General features: G+C 32.9%; 1 protein-coding gene across 4 annotated transcripts in view; it reads left to right on the top strand.

Moving 5' to 3' along the window:
* LOC144422706 (FGFR1 oncogene partner 2 homolog) overlaps positions 1–23,959 on the top strand; it is an 80,933-nt gene that overhangs the window by 25,162 nt on the left and 31,812 nt on the right. The gene's annotated exons all lie outside the window — the stretch shown is intronic.

Here is a 23,959-nt window from a genome sequence, read left to right as displayed (position 1 = left end):
CACACAAGTGGTGAAATTACAAACTTATTGCAATTCCCAACCAAGGAAGAATTCCCCCCAAGAAAGGAATTCTGTTTTTTTTTATATACCGTAAGCACTTCGCATTGAGTAGCACAAATATTAAATCATTTGGTTTGTAGTAAATCACTCGAACTGTACAAAAATGGGAATGCAGCTTGTGCATTATATCAGAAAGCGGTTCATTAGAAATTTAATAAATATTATGGTATTCATAGAGAGGGAGGTAAGGTTCCAAAATAGGTAAAGGGGGAAGTAAATAAAAAGGTTGAGAATCACAGACTTAGAGTCAAATTAAACTGCGTACTGACAACAGATAAGATGTCATAGTGGTAGCAGTGTTCTGGAGTCGGAGACATTAATTTGGGTTTGGTCAACCCAAGTACTTGAAAATTTGTTTCTTGTTTTTAATTTTTTCGCTATAAAAAATTTATTTTTCCACCACTAATTAAGATAGATTTCATAGAAAAAAGTCGCACATAAAATAATTTTGTTCTGCGACCCCCTGAAAAGTGCCCAGGTTGGGAACCACAGATATAGCAGATCTTGGATACTCAATATTTAGAGAGTAATCCCACAACCCAGGTGTTATATAAATCCCGCTCTACTGCTCATAGAATGTATGATAGTATTAAGATATAGGCTACCCACTACCGATATAACCTGGTTTGAAAATTACTTTCAACATAAATCTGCATTCTCCCAATATCAATACTAGCTATACTTGCATTAAATGTTACTTTGCAAAATTTGTAAATCAATAAAAAACTGCCAAATAATGCATCAGCCTTCGCATAGCTACAAGTTTGTTACGATTGTACTCAAAAATAATGCAACTTGCCATTTATTACCATTTTAAAAAAAATATGCAGTATTTGGTATCATAAGCATAAGTCCTTCATAATTATGAGACATAAGTTATACTTGAAATTAAACTCATCTACCAGCTATTTTTGGTTATCACATATCCTTGCATATAAGCCGAGTCCCTAACTCAAAAAAAAGTTGCCAGACTAAGGAATCGGCTTATACGCACAAAACTAGACTGAAAAGATTTCTTTAGGTAGTTTGACAGAGATAGTGAGGATGAATTTAAAGTGGTTTGAGACACTTTTTATCATTATTAAATAAAGACATTAGTGGTTATCATTCTTGATAAATCTCTTCTGCAACCATTTGCTGTGATAGGTTCGTCTGACGTGTTACAATTTGTAGGGTTATATGGTTTGTAGGATATACGGTTATATTAAATAATGATTAATGTATATTCAACACATTTTCATTGTTCAATTTTCCTGACACTGGATTCTGACCAAAACCACTGCCAAACCATTTAATATGTTATTTAATACGAGCCAGCTCCTCATAACCAAACCAAAATTGTTTGCAAGTTTGGTCCTGATACATACATTCCTGATACTTAATACAAAACTGAAATTGGACTGCTGCTCATATTTGCTAGAAAATTCTGTTTTTCAAAAGTGTCATTTTTTTCGGATTGCCCACAAATTATTATCATTATTTTATTCAGTTTGCTAGCTTACACCAAGCTATATATCTATATACTGAAGCTGAAGAATATGAATGCAGGGTTTGCAATACAAATTGCAGAATTGATTTTACTAGCAACAATCTTGGATATTTTAACTAATTTGTTATTGCCTAATTCTCTGATGTTTCTATCAGGTTAGCTTTAAGCATGACCGACAACAGTATGATTTATTCTCATGTTTTAAACTATTTTACAATATTATATTTACTCTACTGATATAGCCAATTACGGTATAAGTTTTCGGCAGCATGAACTTGATGGATATGCGGAAGTTCTTATTTTTCCTGGTACATGTTGTGATGGTGAATTGTCACTATATGGTGATCAAGAGCTATTATGACATCATTGTCAAGCACGTTGCGTTGAGGACATTCTTGAAGGACATTCGGATAGTGAAGCTGGTCGAGCTAACATGTCTCTCGCTGGATACCGGTATACTCTAATATACTTTTCAGGTAACTTGTATAATTTGCGTGCTTGCTTTAGTTATGCATTATAACTGTATAAATAAACACTACAGTAAAGTAGGGTAGTTCTCATAATTCTGTAACTGCTGATCTGTACAGCTTCCTCTACTACACATTTCACACATTTTAAGCAAGCAATTAGTTTAATAAACAATGCCCGTATTCCCATACCAGAGTTGGATTGGTACTGGTAGACTGGTGGCAAAACAACTGGGCGTGTCTCACCAAGGTCATTCATTATCACAACAAATATAGTGATTCAAAGACACCAGTTAAGAATATATGTAAGTAAAACACAAAAAAGACATTCAAGACCACTTAGCCTACAACTACCCACTTTCCTAGCACTGTTACAGCTGTTGTGAATCAAAGTGACTAGGCCTATATCAAAGTGACTATAGTCTTTTTTTTTTTTTTTTGTGCCAAATAAATTCCAATGCCAAACGGAATTTTCGTATTAATATTTTGGTATCAAATCATTTTATTATAAATATATAAATAGATATTTTTTTGTTTCCATGTTTTTGTTTATCATTTTTTAATTTAATCCCATTCCCCCCAATACATATGAATAGTAAAAATCAAAATAAAGACAAAATTCATACCATTACCATGATGTCATTAATTTAATATAATCCAATATATGTCCAAAAAAGTTGAGTTAATCCACATGTAATCCACTCAGCAGTTAGTTGAATATAATTTTAATTTACAGGTAATCAGTTTTTATTTTAATTTTTTAGTTAGCATGAAAAATACAAGAATACAAAAATTAGACAGAGAATATGGAAAAATCCACGCTTTCATATTGGGTTTTTCCCATTCGCCATCTATGTTTCATAGTCGATACATCTTCCTCTTATGAAAATGATGTACAGATAACATACTTTCAATAATTTTCAGAGTATGGTGTTGCATATAAACTTACATCATGATTGACCTATGTAAAAGATCATCCATGTGCTCATATAACAATAATTTATTTCTTTCGCTTTCTTTTAGTAAATTTAAAATCCCTACCAGTTTACACTTGAAAATTGAACGCATACTACTTTTCATTTTATCTATTTCATCATATTTTACTGAATTTCGATATTCCCAAATTGTTGATTTTCCGCATAATATTGTGATTAATTTTGATTTGCATTCCGAATCGTTTGCTATAATAGTATTTTGATTAATATCTATGCAACACCATTGCCAAAAATCAATAGACCAGTCACATTCTAAAAATAAATGACACACAGTTTCTTCAACATTATTTTCGCATAAAACACACATTCCTGGTTCATCAATGAACCAGTGTTTTATTTTGTCTCCAGTGGGCAACCCATTATGAATTAACTTCCAACATAACTCTTTATACTTGTTTCCAATATTTATTTTCCATATTTTATTCCAATTAATTGCCTTAGTTAGGTGAAATTTATTAAAGATGTATTCCTTATGGTTTTTCAAAAATGTATCATTTTTCTTACTTTGTAAAATCCTATAAATTTGATTAGTGGTCAAGTCTTTCGACCCATTGTACCTATCAATTAATATTCTTGTTTGACCAAATTCCCTATTCCTTGATAAAATCTCTCTCCATTCTATTGGAAGTGCTTCCCATATTTGCCGTAATTCATTTTTGCACTTATTTATCAAGCAGTTTTTTCTTAAAGTACTTATTGCAGAGTTTTCTAGCTGGGGGTACACTCGTTTGGAAATATCATATATTGTTTTGCCAAAGATATCACTAACAGTAATTATTTTTGCCTGAACCCAATTTGATTTAGCAGTTATTTCAATATTATTTCTATCTAATATTAGAGGATTGTGCCAAATTATTTCCTGTGATATTTCTGCTATATTTTGTGGTTGATTCCATTTTAAGCCAATTTGTTTGAATGAGTTGATTATACTAGTATAAAATTTCGGTATACGTATATTGGTTTCCAATTTAAAGTTCAAATACAAGCATTCTAAGTTACCTTTCGATAATACATCAAAATAGTTATTTACAAAATACTTTGCTCTCTGAGACCATGGATTATTACAACCTTCAAGCAATTTTAACACCCATTTTACCTGTAAAGCTTTAATTTGATTCCTAATGTTCATCATTTTCACCCCTCCTTTGAAAAATTCGCTACAGCTGATATTTCTATTAATCATTTGTGCTTTCTCATTCCAAATAAATTTCCAGATTATCGTTTCGATTTTTTGAATATATTTTTCCGGCATAAACTCAAAACTAGCCATATACCATAATTTAGACAGCATCAAAGATTTTGCAACAACAACTCTTCCTACAATGGTCAGATTTCGTCCCTTCCATAGGTTTACAATTTTTTGAACATTTGCAAGAATATTAGACCAGTTTTTGTCTCTAGACTTTTGGGAGTTTCCTATATATATTCCTAATAATTTTATCTCTTCCCTTTTTAAAGCAATATCCTTATAGGTATTATTTCTTTGCCAGCTTCGAGAGGATCCACATAATAATATCGTACATTAATCCCTATTAATTTTTTGACCTGTACCACTTTCCAACAACTCCATTAATTTTAATACTGAATCTACAGACGCCATTGACTCAAGCATGAGTGTTATGTCGTCTGCAAACCCATTATATACCTCTCTTTGATTCGTGCAATTCTTGAATCCGATAATGTCTCTATTGCATCTTATATTGGTTGATATTAATTCTGAAATAAATAAATATAACAATGGAGAAAGTGGACATCCCTGCCTTACTATAGTCACTTTGTTGTGAATCTTTTTTTTTTTTTTTTGTTTGTGCCAAATAAATTCCAATGCCAAACGGAATTTTCGTATTAACATTTTGGTATCAAATCATTTTATTATAAATATATAAATAGATATTTTTTTTGTTTCCATGTTTTTGTTTATCATTTTTTAATTTAATCCCATTCCCCCCAATACATATGAATAGTAAAAATCAAAATAAAGACAAAATTCATACCATTACCATGATGTCATTAATTTAATATAATCCAATATATGTCCATAAAAGTTGAGTTAATCCACATGTAATCCACTCAGCAGTAAGTTGAATATAATTTTAATTTACAGGTAATCAGTTTTTATTTTAATTTTTTAGTTAGCATGAAAAATACAAGAATACAAAAATTAGACAGAGAATATGGAAAAATCCACGCTTTCATATTGGGTTTTTCCCATTTGCCATCTATGTTTCATAGTCGATACATCTTCCTCTTATGAAAATGATGTACAGATAACATACTTTCAATAATTTTCAGAGTATGGTGTTGCATATAAACTTACATCATGATTGACCTATGTAAAAGATCATCCATGTGCTCATATAACAATAATTCATTTCTTTCGCTTTCTTTTAGTAAATTTAAAATCCCTACCAGTTTACACTTGAAAATTGAACGCATACTACTTTTCATTTTATCTATTTCATCATATTTTACTGAATTTCGATATTCCCAAATTGTTGATTTTCCGCATAATATTGTGATTAATTTTGATTTGCATTCCGAATCGTTTGCTATAATAGTATTTTGATTAATATCTATGCAACACCATTGCCAAAAATCAATAGACCAGTCACATTCTAAAAATAAATGACACACAGTTTCTTCAACATTATTTTCGCATAAGACACACATTCCTGGTTCATCAATGAACCAGTGTTTTATTTTGTCTCCAGTGGGCAACCCATTATGAATTAACTTCCAACATAACTCTTTATACTTGTTTCCAATATTTATTTTCCATATTTTATTCCAATTAATTTCCTTAGTTAGGTGAAATTTATTGAAGATGTATTCCTTATGGTTTTTCAAAAATGTATCATTTTTCTTACTTTGTAAAATCCTATAAATTTGATTAGTGGTCAAGTCTTTCGACCCATTGTACCTATCAATTAATATTCTTGTTTGACCAAATTCCCTATTCCTTGATAAAATCTCTCTCCATTCTATTGGAAGTGCTTCCCATATTTGCCGTAATTCATTTTTGCACTTATTTATCAAGCAGTTTTTTCTTAAAGTACTTATTGCAGAGTTTTCTAGCTGGGGGTACACTCTTTTGGAAATATCATATATTGTTTTGCCAAAGATATCACTAACAGTAATTATTTTTGCCTGAACCCAATTTGATTTAGCAGTTATTTCAATATTATTTCTATCTAATATTAGAGGATTGTGCCAAATTATTTCCTGTGATATTTCTGCTATATTTTGTGGTTGATTCCATTTTAAGCCAATTTGTTTGAATGAGTTGATTATACTAGTATAAAATTTCGGTATATGTATATTGGTTTCCAATTTAAAGTTCAAATACAAGCATTCTAAGTTACCTTTCGATAATACATCAAAATAGTTATTTACAAAATACTTTGCTCTCTGAGACCATGGATTATTACAACCTTCAAGCAATTTTAACACCCATTTTACCTGTAAAGCTTTAATTTGATTCCTAATGTTCATCATTTTCACCCCTCCTTCGAAAAATTCGCTACAGCTGATATTTCTATTAATCATTTGTGCTTTATCATTCCAAATAAATTTCCAGATTATCGTTTCGATTTTTTGAATATATTTTTCCGGCATAAACTCAAAACTAGCCATATACCATAATTTAGACAGCATCAAAGATTTTGCGACAACAACTCTTCCTACAATGGTTAGATTTCGTCCTTGTTGTGAATCAAGCAGAAAACAAGGAAATACGGTAATAATCCTGTGGTTTGCAACAAAATCCCACACGGTAAAAAAACTCCCCATTAACAATAATCCTACACAGAATTAAAGGTAATGGATGACAAAACTAATTTAGGCCTATTAAGTAATTAGGGGTAATATTCCCAAAACAAGAAAAACTATTCAAGAAAGAACAGATTTTTGGAGAACACTATAATTGTATGAAAAATATATGCAAGCCTGAAGGTTTAATTAAAAACAAAAAAAAATAAGATCAGCAACTTGCCAACAAATTTGAAAAAAGATTTTTAATAGTAATTGGGGTCACAAGTTAAAATATTAAAGAATGGTGGGCAACAAAGTGTAACTTTATGAGTAAAAAGTTCGTGAGTAAAAAAATCAAAAATCAGTTTTACTCACATTCAGTGCAAACTCAACAACTGGGGATCAAATTCAAATATTACTCCCCAAGTTGGTTTTGAAAGTAATTTTATTCAATCATGTGTTTCATTCGCTACTCTGTAGAAGCTTTGAAAATCAACAAAAAAGTGGTTGTTTTCATATTTGGCTGAAACGAAAATTTGAGACAGTGATTTTAAAAAACATTTGAAGTCACGAGTATCATATAATAAATGATCAGAGATAAAGTGTGACTTAAGGTTATATAGGCCTTTAAAATGTTAATGGAAACAATTTTTTGTGTATTCCAGTATTCTGCTTGCCTATTAGAAAATCAATGTCAAGAGAATATGGAGCTAATCATTCAATGAATTTAATTTTGATTGTAAAATACAAAATAATGTAATAACAGCAAACTACCCGAAAGGAGTGGTAAAACCAGTTCTTTAGTGGCCGCCTATAGCGCTGAGTTTTGTTCAGTGCGATCATAGTCTGCTCAGAATTGACCCGCTTAAAATAAGCAACAAAGCCGACATATTTTCAATCTAACTTCATTCAATTCTTTCCCTAAATTTTCTGGATTTAATCGGTGTTCATGATTTGAAAAATGTTCCGAATAGAAATATTAGATTAACTATATATTGGTGACGCTGTTGTTCACAGGGGAATCCCCCATTCAAATCTAACATTCCAAGATTCCTCAAACTTCGACCATTTGACCAGCCGTTCCGTGAACCCCCTGTCCAGCATTCTTCTCCCACATAATCAATGCGGCATGGATCACGAGATCAAAGCCCATATATACCTAAGTTGCGCAACAATGGAAATTGGCCGCCATTTTCGATTAACGTCGCCTGCGAGGTTACGGTGGTTCTGCGTGATCCTCGGCTAGGCTGGTACCCTCTGCTATAAAATTATAGACTGCTTGGCGTCTAATTGCAGCGGGAATAGCAAACAGTGCAACTTGAAGCTATCAGCAGATGCCGAGTGAAGGAACGAATGGGAAAATAATTGTAGAGGCTGGAAATCCGGCCCTGGCATTTCGTTGTGTGAGGTTAGTCAAACGAATGGCCTAATATCAAACTGACATCAGGAAAGACAGGCTAGTAATCTGCAGAATGAACAGAGTTTTAGGATGATGTCACATTTAATTATTTATATCACGTTGCCCATCCGACTCACTAAAATTAGCCCAGAAAAGTTACCGGTATCTAAAGTTAAGTTGAACTACAACGATTTTCTAAACGCTGGCTTCAGGTGTCAGATTAGGAAAACTGTATTTTTTTTTTTAAAGGTCCACGTTGTGGATTCATAACAGTTTTGTTGAAATAAATAAATGATGAAAAAATAATAATCATAGAACATAGTTACATATAATAAACAAATATATTCGTAAACATCATTCAGTATTATCCAGCCATTCATATTATTCCATTGTTGATTCCAGATAAAGTTTCCCATGTTTATCAGTAAATATACATTAATTTATATGTTTTTAATTTATAGCAGAAAAATAAAAATTTGTACAATAAGTCATAGATTCTTACAAATTATGTCTAGTTCTTTTATAAAACTAGAATTATGTCTAAGTTGTTCTATATTTTTCCTTGCTAAGAGGGATTTTCTAATTCTTGTTATGACATTATTTACACTTGGATTACCTTTTTCAAAAATTACTGCATTACGTTCTAACTATATTTTATATCTTGCAGTACATAGAAGAAGTATGACTGCATTACGTTCAACTAATGATAAATGTGAAAAACACTGATTATTTAGTTCTAGTAAAATACATGTTTTATAAATATTTTTTAACTTGCAATTGTTTATTTTTAATACGACAGAAAAAACATAATCATATACATTTTGTGTAAATGCACAGTTCCAAAATAAATGAGATATAAATTCTGGTTCTTGAGAACAAAGTACACATAAATCATTTCCAGTAATATGTCTAATCTTTGGTTTAACCTTTAGTGAAAGAATGTCCCACATAAGTTTATAATTGAAAATTTTCATATTATTAGCCAATATTTTACAATGTATGTTTGAACAAGCTCTTTCCAAACTACCATCTCTAAGAAACACTATTCTGTCACCCCTCACTATTATTTACAGGTATTTTAAAAATAACACTCAGTTGTTGCCCTATGTTATATTCAATGAAATTATATACGGATTGTCTACAGTGTTCAATATTAGCATTAATTCTATCACAGTAATATTCATAAGAAGTCATGACATAAAGGCACATTGTAAAAAGAGGAATATTAATTATATCATATCCTCCTAATATTTTGTTTTTACATAATGTATCAATTCTTAGGGTATTTCTACCATTAAATACAAACTTTTCTATAATATCATTAATTTGTTTTCCTATATACAAAGGGATAGGGAATATTCTTGCACAGTACAAGAAAACAGGTAAAATTTTAAGTTTGATCAATAGACATTTTCCATCGAGCGATAAAGGAATGTCCTTCAGTTCACATATTACAGTCCTTACATTATCCATACAGTCTTCCCAGTTGTTATTGCTTGTATCAGAGTTTGAAAACACTACTCCGAGTACATTCAAACTTTGTACAATATGGAGATTTGAAAAAAATTTGGATTAGTCCATTTTCATATTTTTAAAAGTTTTGTTTTTCCAATGTTCAACTTCATGCCAGTTGCTAGCTCAAATCTGTTTATTAAATCCAGAGTATAATAAATTGAAGTTTTGTTTCTTACAGTCAGGGTGATATCATCAGCGTAACTTAGATGCTTTATTTCTTGATTGTGTGGGATCATAATTCCATTGATACTTTTATGGGCATTTCTTGCAATGAGCAAGGGTTCAATTGCTATTATGAACGTATATAAGCTTAGTGGATCACCTTGGCGAACTCCTCTTTCTAATGTAACTGCTTGACTTAAATATCCATTTATCAACACCCGAGTTTCTGATTCGGTATACAAAGTTCGAAGTATAATTATAAATTTTTCTTTGAATCCAAATTTATGTAGTACACAAAAAAGATATTCCAGGTCAACGCTGTCAAAGGCTTTGTTTAAATCCAATGAAAGCAGAGAAGATTCTCCAAATTTGTTCTCCTCCTGTATACATATATCTCTCAATAAGATGAGTGTATCTGATATTCTCCTTCCTGGAACAGCGGTTTGATGTTTATCTATTATTTCAGGTAGTAGTCGTTTTAGTCTATTCGCTAGTAATTTTGTAAGTATCTTATAGTCGGTGTTCAGCAATGATATAGGTCTGTAATTTTTTATTTGATCCATCTCACCTTTCTTATGAATTAGTGTTGTATATCCATTTTTCATATCTTTTGTAATGAGGCCTTTTTCATACACTTCTTCTAAAACTTCAAAAAAATCATTTCCAATTATATTCCAACATTTTATATAAAATTCGACACTTATGCCGTCTGGTCCCGAAGTTTTTTTTTTTTTGAAAGATTCGATTGTTTCTTGAACTGCCGCAAAGATAATCGGTCTCTGTAATGTTTCTGCATCATCCTCTTCTAGTTTTAATGAATCTGGAATACCTTCCACAAAATCTTTTTGAGTTTTCATGTTGGTATTTTGTTTTTTGTATAGTTTCTGGTAGAATTCTTTAACTATTGCCATCTTTTCCACCAATTTTTCTTGTACCACATCTTCTGTGTCTCTTAATTTTTTAATGTAACATTCTTCATGTTTTTTTCTCAATTTTTTAAAGAATGCCTTGTTACATTTTTCATACGTGTCATAGAAATGGGCCAAATTTTGAAATCTAATTTTACTATTCTTCTGCTTTTGTTTTTTTAGTACTTCTCTTTTTGTTTTATTGAATAAAGTTAGAACTTTATCTCCTCTGTCTAATCTTTCTTTTAGTTCTTCTATCTGTTTCATTTCTTTGCGATATTATGCAATGTGCGCCAATTATCCCATTTATGTTTAAGTTCTTCAATATATATTTCACTATTATAAACTGATACATTGTTTTTCCAGAATCCGCTCCCTCTTTCTTCCAAGTTGGTGTAAACCTCAATATCAACCGAATACATATCATGATCAGAAATATAAGTTGGACAACAGTATAAATTTGATACTGAACACAAGTTTTGCGAGCAGTAGATACGATCTAACCTTGCTTGTACGGTGTTGTTTCGCCATGTGTAAAAAGTATTGTTATTTGGAAAATATTCCACAGAATCTATCAAATTAAAGGTGTCTATAAGTTCATTTAACGCCTCAGTAATGTATTCCTTTTTAGTTCGTTTGGTGCTTTCCGATCTATCACGGTCACGGTCAACATCATGGCATAAATATTAACAAAATGAATTATTTCTCCATGGATGTTTATATTAGCAGTCACTACTCTTCCATTATTGTCAAAAGAAATATTACTAAATGAAAAATTGTTCAGTTTTGATTTAAGTAATATAGCGACACCCCTAGAGTTTGAGTTCCCGTTGAGTTTGTTAATATTGTTAAATACAGCACCATTATATGTGTTTTTTTATTTCTTATTTGTTTTTTGATTTGGTAATATGAGAAGAATTACAAGTGTTATTCGCTCATACTCTGAAGATATTCATTTGCCTCTTTTATGGTCATAGTTCTTTGTTTTCTCCCCGTTTTTTCTTTCTTGGTGGTGATCTTTCATTTGAATCAGTGTTAGTAGATATTTTTTGTGTTAGATTTTCTTGCTGTTGTTTGTCTCGTCCCAAAACTTATAATATAGTTTTCTCTGATGAATTAGATTTGCTTGTCGAATTCTCAGAGTGCATCTGTTCTTCATTCCCTTTTCCATTAATTTCATTATCTTCACTGATGTCTGAGATGTTGCCAAACATTTCAGGTTGTAAACTTGATACAGTCGTACATTCTTCTGCATTTGCTGGTGTGCTTTGTTTTGGGTTTCTTTTTGTTTGACTCTCTTCATTGATACTATTACTAGCATCTTTTACTGGTTCTATATCAATAGTTTCTTTTTTTTGTCTGGGTGTAGTTTCTTTTACTTGTCTGGGTGCTAATATGGTTTAGTCATCTCTTACATTTTCTGGACTTGTTAATTTTTGTCCTGTATCTTTGTATTTTACAAATTTTGGAATGAATTCCTCACATGCATTCTTCAAATGACCAGTTTTGCCACAAATGCGACAAGTTGGTTTTTGTCCCCAATATTTAACGAAAAGAGAATGTCCCTTTATTTTGACATAACTCTTGATGGGTTTTTCCATAATATCATCTTTTCTTATAAAAAATCTACGAATACCATTTTTTATGTTGAACCTGTCTTTTAATGGGAGAACTTCTCCTATTTTTCCATGGTTGTTTTCAAAGTGTTCTTTTATTTCAATTCCCTTCAATGGGATTGGTACATGATGTATAAAAACAGCAACATTTTCGGGAACATAAAGCCTATGTAGTGGTAGGTTTTCTGCCCCTATTCTTTTCATCTCCCACAATTTCTTATCGACATCTATCGCAGTTGTTCTGGTTTTGTATGTTATATCAACTGTGGTTTTAGATGTCATCAAGAATCCATCCACTGATTCAAACACAATACCAACTTTTCTGAATAAATCCCATACATCTTCTCTTCTAACAATCTTGTCATCACCAAATTTCAAGGCCATACATTTAGACCTATCTAAAGTGGATCTTTCTTCTTCATCTTTTTTCCGAGCATTTCTCAGTTTGTCAGAATAAAGCGACATCTTCAGACATTACTTTATAAGTTGTTGATTAGTCTAGTCTAACGTTATTTATTATTTTATATAATATCTTAATCAAATAGCGAATAATCTGTATTTAAACTGTATTTAAATCATCCTAAGTAATGCAAAGTCAGAAATCAGTGCATTGAATGTATAAGATTCACTGTCATGATTGCTTGGAGTCCTGCGGTCACAACAATTCATAGTAGCCTAATTAACAGCAATGAATAGACAATTCGGAGCTTAGTGGAAATAATGCTTTATCTTTTGAATTCTGATCTTCTGAACTGAATGCGTGTTTAGTTAAGTCAATGTCAATTTGAACGCTTGCTGTTTCAAAAATAGGTTCCATTTCATAACCTACAACTCATTCCATTTTCAGACTCATTTTTGAAAAATATCAATTTGAACCGAAGAGGACGGATAAATGGGAAAAAATTAAATGGGATATAGACAATATAATAATATATACCAATATAAATTGATTGTGGGGAAAGATGTGATCTAATTTCGGAAATCTACATATCATGCAATATCTTTAAAACGAATAATGTGAAAAATAAGAGCTTTATTATATTTTGAAGTTTTCTTGATACGTTGTCTACACCATTCGAAGTAAATGGGCTTTCACTCCGGTCTCGATCTTACATTTTTACTTGATCGCAAATGTGACCAAAGTGGAAATCGCGAGCGCCTTTTTTCACACGTGGAATTATCTGCGATGCAATAAAGATAGAGACTCATTACTCCGGCGACGAATAGAAGAGAATATAAGTTGTTCCCACTCCAATTTTCGCGGCTCTATCTTTATTTTAACCTTCCCATATGCTTTCGTTCTTTCTGATATAGAAAAGGAGGTTTCGTGCTCTAAAATTGGTCATTTTCGACCACTAGTGGCGTTTTGACCCAGAAAAATCTCATTTTTGGACGAAATTTGACGAGAAGCGAGCTGTGGGTAGGCGAGTAGGTATGGATTATGTATACCGAGCGGGAATCTATCACTATTTCTAGTTTGGCCAAAACAGGACGCTGAAAGGCAGTGATCGTAAATGTGACGCGAACGCATATCGGGGAGGGGACTCTATCGTAAAACCGGCTAACTTCGGATGCCTTGTAACTTCGGATGAAATTTTCAATCGTGTACCGGTATATCTCGGCTAAATAGCGTCATATTGTGCTTCTAGCAGTTTCTATAGTGAGTCCTTATATATCTCAATCTGTTATAATATTCAATCGCGCAGTTCAATTTATTTTTTGAAAAAATAAATCTCGTTTTAGCATAAAATTGACACTCCGTTTTCGATCGGCTCAAATCGTGACTTCTACTGATGCTAACTTCGTCAAAATACCGTCATTCGATAGAGAGCGTTATCAATGTATATACAAAATTAGACTGATCGCGAGATGTCGCAGGAGACTCAAAATACAATTAAAATTCAAATAGTCTTTTTATATCAAAATAATAGCATCTGACGCACACATTGAACTGACGTCACCCCGACGTCTCTCGCTTCGAAGACGACGTCATGTTGCGTTGCCGTTACAGATTTGAGCCAGACATTCGGGCGCCGACGAGTTGGCGTAGATTTGAAAATAACAGCGATATTTTGTTCGATTGGATCAATATCGGCTAAAATATACAAATCAACAGTTTTCTATGGATCTTAAATTCATGGCGTCAAATGTTGGAAATGTAGTTTGATTAAATTTATTAAAATGGCAATTAACAAAATATATTTTCGTTCTATTTGACGACTCAAATTCCCACATTTGGAACGGCAGCATGGTTTAAAATAGAAAAATTGTGAGCAGTCAAGAAATGCTGCGTAAATATAAAAATATATAATCAGCGATAAATAACAAGAATCATTGTTGCAAGTAAGTTCCGTTTAATGAATTTAATTTGAATCAAAGTTGCCAAATCGGTGGGCGGGTAATTTCCCATCCGAAGTTAGATATTTAGTGGTGTAGTGAAAAATGAGACAATTAAGACAGAAAAAATGATCCGATCGACGCGAAAATTAAATCATGCGCAGAGAATTACATCAATGTAATAAAGAATTTGATGCGAATTGGACAACAAACGGCAGAGATATTGATTGAAGTATAGTGAAATCATCCGAAGTTACCCAGTTTTATGGTACCAATCGGAATCTCATGGGGAGGGTTGCCAACCGTCCTTTATTTAGAAGGACAATCCTTTAATTAAGCTTTTTGGTCCTTCAACATTTAGAAAATATGCTAATTGTCCTTTATTCTTTCAAACGTCGTTTTGCCCGATAGTTATAGTACTGTGTTCGATATTGTTCCGTTCTTGAAAAATTGCCTCCGTTTATATATTTGCAAGCTTTTAATTATTCTTTTTAATTTCGCTTTGGTCCGGCTCAAATAGCCAACGAAATAACAATTTTATTAACATTGTTTGGGTCTAATGTTAAATAAAAAACACATGAAGATTGTTTTGATATATCTTTTTAGCTTGTATATAATTTTTATTATATTGTTTTATATTGTTCTTTCTTGCAAGTTACAAAATAAATGATGATGGTAATCTATGTCCTTTATTGAAACTTTTCATAGTTGGCAACCCTAGATGAGACGAAAAATATGTCCGTTTGACAAGCCTGGTTTTTGGGTAGTATGGATCAAATGTGCATGAAATGTAAAACTTATTCGGTACTTGAAGATTTGTCGTAATTTAATGTTGATACTGTAATAAAATCAATATTTCTTTTCAATGGGCTGTGATTTGTATCAATTAAAGTGATTGTGTCGGGAGTTTGAAAACAAGAAGTTTAAGATATATTTCTTATCATTATTCTCTCCATTTCAGGACTATGGAGGTTTCCTAAACTGCTTTCAACTCAGCCTGAAGCACATATAAAAAAAAATTGATTGAAATGAATAAAGCTGCTGGACACGGACTCTAGTCTCGGGTATGAAAGATGTTTTATATCAAGATTTTCTAACACTAGAAACTAAATAATTAATGCAATGAAAACAAAATAAAATTTAAATGGTTCAAAGTAAATTTGTCCAAAATGTTCTGGTTGAAACAACTAAATCAATCGGATCAATTACCTTGCAATTAATGTGAATTTCTTTCCCTTGTCCTGTTTTAGGTTCTGTACTGTTATTGTCCAACCTTACTTTTCCTATTATAATCTATCATAGTTGGGTCTGATTCAGGATATTGAAATTTTGAATATGAAAACCTTGCATTCATATACTTTTTTTTGGGGTGCTATCATATTATTGGCCCACCAGTGAGCTAATCCTAAGTAAGGATTAGTTAGATGAGGCAATAGCAAAGCATTGCACACTGCGATAATGGACTGGTTTGAACTTCTAGATCAGCCCTAATCAGCCTAGTATCAAGCGAATGTTTCATGGGTGCTTGTCTACTGTCTTGCTTAGAGATCAGAAATAAAGACCTTGATCAAATCAAAAGTTTTTGCATTCTGCATGAAATAAATTGCAGGTACTCCTCTAGTATGTTCTAGTGTCCGCCCTCTTGGTTCGCATACTACAGGAGTACCAAATTGCACTGTAAATAAATTGCATAAAATCTCATGTGGTAAATAAATTTGCATTTTTAATTTCAAGGTAGCAAGAATATATTGCGATCCGATCTCTCCAACATGAAAACAATAAATTGCGACAAAATTTTACCGATCACCAGAACGCATTGGAACTTATCATGGCCAAGTACCGACAACAGATGATGAAGTTTATCGAGCACCAAAAGTATCAACATTTTTTTAAATCCCAAGGTTAGAAAAATTAATTGTTTTACTAATTTTTTTTAAAGGTTTAAAATACCATTTATCTAAAGCAAATAAGAAAACTTGCTAACTAATCCCATATTATGTAATGTTTATATGTAAATTAGCTTTAATATATTATTATTGTTGTGCACAAGTCACACTCCAGCTTTTCCTACACTTTAAGTAGTTCATAATGTCATAGCTAATGAAATCAGTATTATACTAATAATAAAGAAAATAAGTAATACTACACCAAATACAAAGTTCCTGTCCATATCAAGAAATTCCACCTTGGTTGGGAAAAGTGGTATTTTGAGTTGTTTTAAACTTCTTAGGGAAACACAATAGTTAACCTGTGATTTTCAATCCTATTTTCTGGTTTGACTCTTAAAAATATTTTCAAGGCTCAGATCATAAAAATGTCGTGCACGTCATTAATGATGTCCTCGTCAAATTAGAAATATTTTAAATACAAACAACAAGCATTTACAGCTACACTGTAACAATCCAAAAACTAATCAGTGCTTTCTAACATACAACAATACATTTTAACTTTTGGAGGATTAGTCTTTTATTTTCATCTATTATCCCAGGATCATGACAGCGCTGCTGAAAGTCTTGCCGAACAGGCTTCAACTCTCAAGAAAGAGATGGAAGCGAGTATCACATATCAAGAAAATTTGATTGAACTGAACAAAGTTGCTGGACACAGACGAAGGTCTACTTTAGTCTTAGGTACGACAAATTTTTACAAGAAATAGTACTAGCTTTGCTCATTTTGTAACGCAATATTTATTCTATTATCTTAACTTGCCTGTATGATATTTCCGGACATAAATTGATCGTTTTCTATTTTGTACCAAACTCTGCATGAACAGAAAAATTCAATTTGAAATTGATTAAGAACTAGTCTAAAATCAGTGGTTATTTTAGATCAAGGGTGCGCAATAGGCAGCCTGTGGGCCACAACCCGGCCCACCAAGCCGTTCAGTGTGGCCCTCGTCAATGCTCGGGTTCTCCCCATCAAGCATAAAATCTGAATCCAACAGTTTATGTTTAAAAAGTCGCTCATGTGGTTAAAAATACATCTTTTTCGCTGCCTTAAATCTTTGCTGTTATGCCGGTGCCTTTAATACTGTAAGGCTGAGCAACGGCCATATTATATTCTCTTTAAACTAATTTTTTGTGTGGCCCGGCTAACTGTATGAAGTTGGGTATATGGCCAACCGACAAACAATGTTGCAGGCCTTTGCTCTAAAAGGTATAGGTTTTGAAGAAAAAAATATAAATATTGATCCAAAAATATAAATAATCAAATGTAAATCTTAAATAATAGTTCTGATGGAAACAAAATTATGTTTGTCAAATTCCTATTTTTATCTTGAAAGTATTCAGCAAGAAAATAATGCAATTCGGTCCCTACAACATGAGAACAATGAATTGCGACAAAGTTTGACCGACCATTAGAATGCATTGAAACTTATCATGACCAAGTACAGACAGCAGATGATGAAATTTACTAAGCACCAAAAGTATGTGGATCTTGTCAATGTATTTCATAATCTCAGGGAGAGGAAAGTCTATTGTTTTACTATAAAATGGCTGTATTATTACTAATAAACATTTAATTGAAGTTTCAGTCTTTCAGAATACCTTATGGTTGTAATACGAACAATCCTATTTCTCGTAGAAATGGCAAATTAAGGTTTTTATCCTAGGTTTTGGCCAGTTCAGTGCAGCGGCTTCAAAAGTTTACATTCAAATGCGACAGTCTATATAATATATGCACAGGGTGTCCATGAAGTCCCTTTACAATTTCAATTTTGTTGTGAAGTCAGTTCTCAATATATCTTGACCATTTTTTTTTTAAATCGGTAATTGTTTAAGTATTGTTACCTCATTTAATACATCTGTGAGGGCCGAAACAATATATGGTATCGATAAATTTCTTTCCAATTTTAAAAAATTTTACGACTTTATGGACACCCTATATATTGTTTGAATAATATCGAATACTTGTACTTGTATTTAGAACAAAATATACTTTTTATTAGGTTTAACATTATTTTCAGACTTGCTACACTTTAAATTTACTATGTTTTGCAAGTATTAGTGTTAAGTATTGTACTGGGGTACCTTGAGCCTATGGAATGTTCCAATGGGGTTCCACTCCACCAAAAAGGTTGAGAACCAGTGGATTAGGCATATTGGAGCGACAATTCTAAAAGCTAAGAAGATCACATTATAGCATGGGGTGTGCAACCTTTAATACAGGAGGTCCAGATAGAAATAACTGGGCGAAACCTGTTACGGCATTGTAAAGTCGTAGGCATGTATAAACTAGACTCAGGTATTGGCTTCGCAACGCACAGGGATTGGAATTACTCACACGTACCAAGTTGAATTTAATTGAAAACTGATTTCGCGGCCTGTACACCATTCAAAATTGCCACCCTTGTGGGCCGCATTTGGCCCATGGGCCAGTCGCAGGTTGCAAAACCCCTGCATTATAGTATTTGTAAATTTATATTATTCACAAAGAATAATTATGATGTTTTTCTTGGATTCAAATATTTCAACAAAATCAATGAACCGTGCCTTAACAGCATTTATAATTTATTTATATCTTTCGTTTTCAGCATCCAGATCACTGAAAACACTTATCAAGCAGAAAAACAATATCAAGAAGAGAATATGGAGCTCATTGATAAGGTATTGAAACCAAGGTCATTCTAGTCCACGAATATGTTGTAGTCAGGAGGGTAGTTTTCAAAGGGAAGGGGGGTTGAAATTTCTATTTACCAAGTTTGATCGGAACAGCTAGCGGGTCTGGTCGAACGCCAGAAAACGTGTAACAAGCGTTTCGAGCTACGGAATATTGCTATGTATGATACAGAAAGATGCTTTTACTTTTTTTACATTTTGAAAGGGGAGGGGGGGTTCCGACCCCCGAAACCACCCCCTGGCTACATCCCTGGTTGTAGTGCTTGGTTATACCATCCCACAGTTCAGTTAGCCTGACATTTCAGTTTAGTGGAAATTTGATTCTTTGGATTGATGTATTCCCATATCTAAATTCATTAGGTATTTCCTGCTAAATATCCCGTAATCTCTGTAAATATATGAACTCTGACCACTACAAAATTGTAGCATGACAAATTGTGGGAGTAACCCTGGTGGTATTGAGCATTTTATGTATAATCTTATAGTAGAAACAGTGTGTACCAATATGGAGGTAACTAATTTTGTTCGCCTATTTTACATCAAGTTGTGTAAAGAGACTGAAACCTATGGACAAGGGTTATATTCAGATGGCTAACACAAACAGTCCCCGAACTCGTAATAGAATAAGGAAAATATGAATGAAATTATGGCCTAACCTTAACCTGGTAAACACACTACGGGAGTATCAAAATAGGCATCTTGATTAATCAAGTTCAGTTTATTATATATTTGCCACTGATATCCAACAATATGTGATGAGCTACTATTAGTTGAAGGACTGGAATCTTTCTTACTCGTCATTCTATCATTAGTAATGCTGGAGGTTTGACAATATTTATTCAAGCAAAATAATTCAGCCCCCTGGTGGCGCCAAAGGTTCAATCATTTCGAAACAAAAAAGGTGGCAGTTTTATCTTAAAAGACATTGATTGTCTTTCCATGTTTCAGATCCATGAGATGGCTGCTGTAATGAGGTATGCTGCGGATGTTGATGATGAGCAATATTTCAGAGATTACGAAGAATTATCCCGATTGCAAACAGAAAATGACATTTGAAGAGAAATGCTGATGATATCTAAGAGTTCATTTGGATCAAGACTTATAACCACTATACATGAGGGGGAATGCATAACCACTATACATGAGGGGGAATCCCCCTAAGACTACTCCCCAGACAATTATTATGTTACAATAGGGAGGAAGTTTATGTTCCTTCAAAGGGTACTCTCGTAGTATGTGTACCAGGTTCATGATTTCATTCGTATTTTCATTATTTTAGTTCTATCACGAGTTTGGGGACTGTCTATGTTAGCCAAGTGGATATACCACCTGCCCATAGGTTTCAGTCCCTTTACACAACTTGATGTAATGTAGGCAAACAAAATTAGTTATCTCCATATTGGTACACATACTTCCGGAGCGCCCCTTACTCTTGTTATTCCTTGTGTTTCTACTGAAACTCAGTATTGAGAAAATATATCTGGTTTATACAAAGTGCTCAGCTCAAGGCTGTAGGCCTGGGTTTTCCAAACTGAGGTCGGGTCATCTTCTTCTTACTGTTATACTTTGTGTTTTTGTTAAAGCGAAAAAACTTATTCATGTACTTTGCTACACAAGCAACACGCAGAGAAGGTTGTGATTAGCACTCAAACACAGCTAGTGGTTTATACGCAAGGGGGAATCCCCATGTTTTTTTTCTTCTAAGACATACACTCAAAAAACAAAGTAAAAAAAATAGGAGAGAATCCTCTCATCTTATTGTTTACCCGTGTTTTTGTTAAGCTCAGTATTGATTTGCTGTACTCCACACAAGGCCCTTGACCAGTGGTTTTAAACCAGGGTTCATTCCGCCAGTACAGTCTAGGTGTTCTACAATTTTAGATTCCGGTAGTCTATATTATTATATTGGTACTCCCGTAGTATGTGTACCAGGTTAGGGTTAGGGCATAATTTCATTCAGATTTTCTTTATTTTTCTATTACGAGTCCTGGGACTGTCTGTGTTAGCCAAGTGAATATACCCCCTGCCCATAAATTTCAGTCCCTTTACACAATTTAATGTAAAGTGGGCAAACAAAATTAGTTACCTCCATATTGGTATACATACTTCTGGAGCGTCCCTTACCAGGGTTGTCCAAAACGAATCGAATATTCGAATATCAAAGTATTCGAATACCTTTTCGGCTGATTTTCGAATAATTCCGAATAGTAGCCACTTTTCGCCGTAAACGTGGTGTTTCGTTTTACGGGAATCTTCAAACGGATTTTTACGCTTTCTCGCGTATTGTAATGACGATGAATTAGAATCGGCACTTTGATTGTATATATTCCGTGCGACCGTACGTCGCATAGTGTTGCGACACATTTGCACGTTTGCGTGGGTGGACATTGCCGACATTCGTCTTCACGGCTTCTAATTTACAAATTCATTTCCATTACGTCGGAAAATTGACATTTACTGTATTTCCCGGCTAATAAGTCGCTTTTCTAGGCCACGGAGATAAAATGATTTGTGACTCTTTCATTTTGCCGATTCAGCAGAACACGACAGGAAAACACAGCTGTGAAATAACCCGTGGACGTACAGTGTATTACTTATCACATTCCAAAATTATTTCAACATTCTGGTTAATAGGTTGTCCAAAAAGATTGCCGCTTTACAACTTAAATTTACCGCTCAATTGTTGAAGATAGTTAATTCTGTGAGTATGATATTACCAAACTAACATGATCTGGTTCTAAACATTTAAAATTATTAGCGCATATCAGCATAACTGAACAACAGGGACACAATTTTTCTACCCGTCTTTTTGGAGGCCTTTATGGAAAAACCCCTTTTTGGAGTGCTAAAAATAGACATCGTCCTATTTGCCATGTGGACTTATTAGCCGGGAAATACGGTATTTATAGCAGTCATTGTTACGATATCCAATAAATTGTCACAAGTTGGAAAAACAAGTCGATTTATTAGAAAATAATTTCTGGCAAATAATTCTGATAACGATACTTAAAAGTATCGATCATTTACCAGGATGATTTTTTGTTGCGCAAAATAATCCAATCCATGACTGGTACCAGCATTTAAAATGTCATGCCGTATTAATTTAATTCTGTTCAACGTAACTCATGGTTGTATCGACAATATGTGGACATAAAATGTGTGGTAAACTGAACGATTTTATTAAATATTGATTCCTATTTTTATATTGATAAAATAATGAAAGTATTAATACCAAATACTACGGGTATTTGTGGACATGAAATACGTGGTAAACTGCCCAACTATAATTTCGGATTCGTATTTACAAAATAATTAAACTATTATAATTCTAAAATGCAACGGCGATCTGTGACCTTAAAATTTGTGGTAAACTGCCCGATTTACCAACATTTGAGTTATGATAATAGAATTAAATTAACACGGTAAGGCATTTTAAATAGTGGTATGGATTCGAATATTTTGCGCAGCACAAAATCATCCTAGTAAAAATTCCATACTTTCAAATACAAACCAATGGCAACCATTGAGCATCAATGAGAATCAAACATTGAGAACCACATGAGAATTAATAAATAATTATATTCGGCACAATATCACGCAATCTATGGACATAAATTGTGTAGCAAACTCGCGATTAATATCAATTTTTGATTCCTATTTTCGTATTTACAAAATACAACGGCGATCTGTGGACTTAGAATGTGTTGTAAACTACCCGATTATAAATAGTTTTTGATTCCCATTTTAATATTTATAAAATAATAAAAGTAATTTTACTCAAACATACAACGGCGATCTTCGGACTTAAAATGTGTGGTAAAGTTCCCGAATATAATTAATTTTTGATTCGTATTTTTGTACTCACGAAAAAATTGTCACAAGTCGGAAAAATAACTCATACTTTATCCCGCTTTTTGGAAAATAATTTGGATAATGGTTGGTATTTAAAAATATGGGCGTTTTACTAGGATGATTTTGTGTTGCGCAAATATTCAAATCCATCATCGATACCACTATTGCCGTATTAATTTAATTCTGTTAACATGACTCATGGTATATAAAATATATACTGCAATAATCTGCAAATATGAAATGCCTGGTAATATAACTAGGTTGTAACTTGTAGATAGCAAGTATTCCATTGCTTATTGTATGGAAATTCCTACATACATTTAGATAAGCTTCAATTAGTGGATTTTATTTTCGAAGTATTCGAAATTTCATATTCGAAAAAAATAATTTCGAATGTATTCGAAATAGTGAACTATTCGGTTTTGGCCATCCCTGTCCCTTACTCTTGGTGTTTCTATCGAAACTCAGTATTGAGAAAATATACATGGTTCGTACAAAGTACTCTGCACAAGGCTGTAGGCTGTCTAGGGATTCTGCAGGTTTGCATTGAAATCCTGTAGTCTATATCAGGGCCACTCAACTGGCAGACCGTGGTTCGAAAGCGGACCTTTTGGGTATTTGATCCGAACCGAGCATAATTCTTCATTTTGGATCATTAGCCCCACTTTTGAAGTTTCCTTTTATACAATCACTTATATAGATTTAAAAATATATATGAAAAGAACTATTACGCCATAACAAACAATCTTGATTAGCTAAATAATCATTAGTCGACAGAGGAATCTGTGCT

This window comes from Styela clava, chromosome 5 (assembly GCF_964204865.1).
Source record: "Styela clava chromosome 5, kaStyClav1.hap1.2, whole genome shotgun sequence".
Taxonomy (NCBI): Eukaryota; Metazoa; Chordata; class Ascidiacea; order Stolidobranchia; family Styelidae; genus Styela; species Styela clava.
The sequence above is the reverse complement of the archived record's forward strand: the minus strand, read 5'-3'. Positions and strand labels throughout refer to the sequence as shown.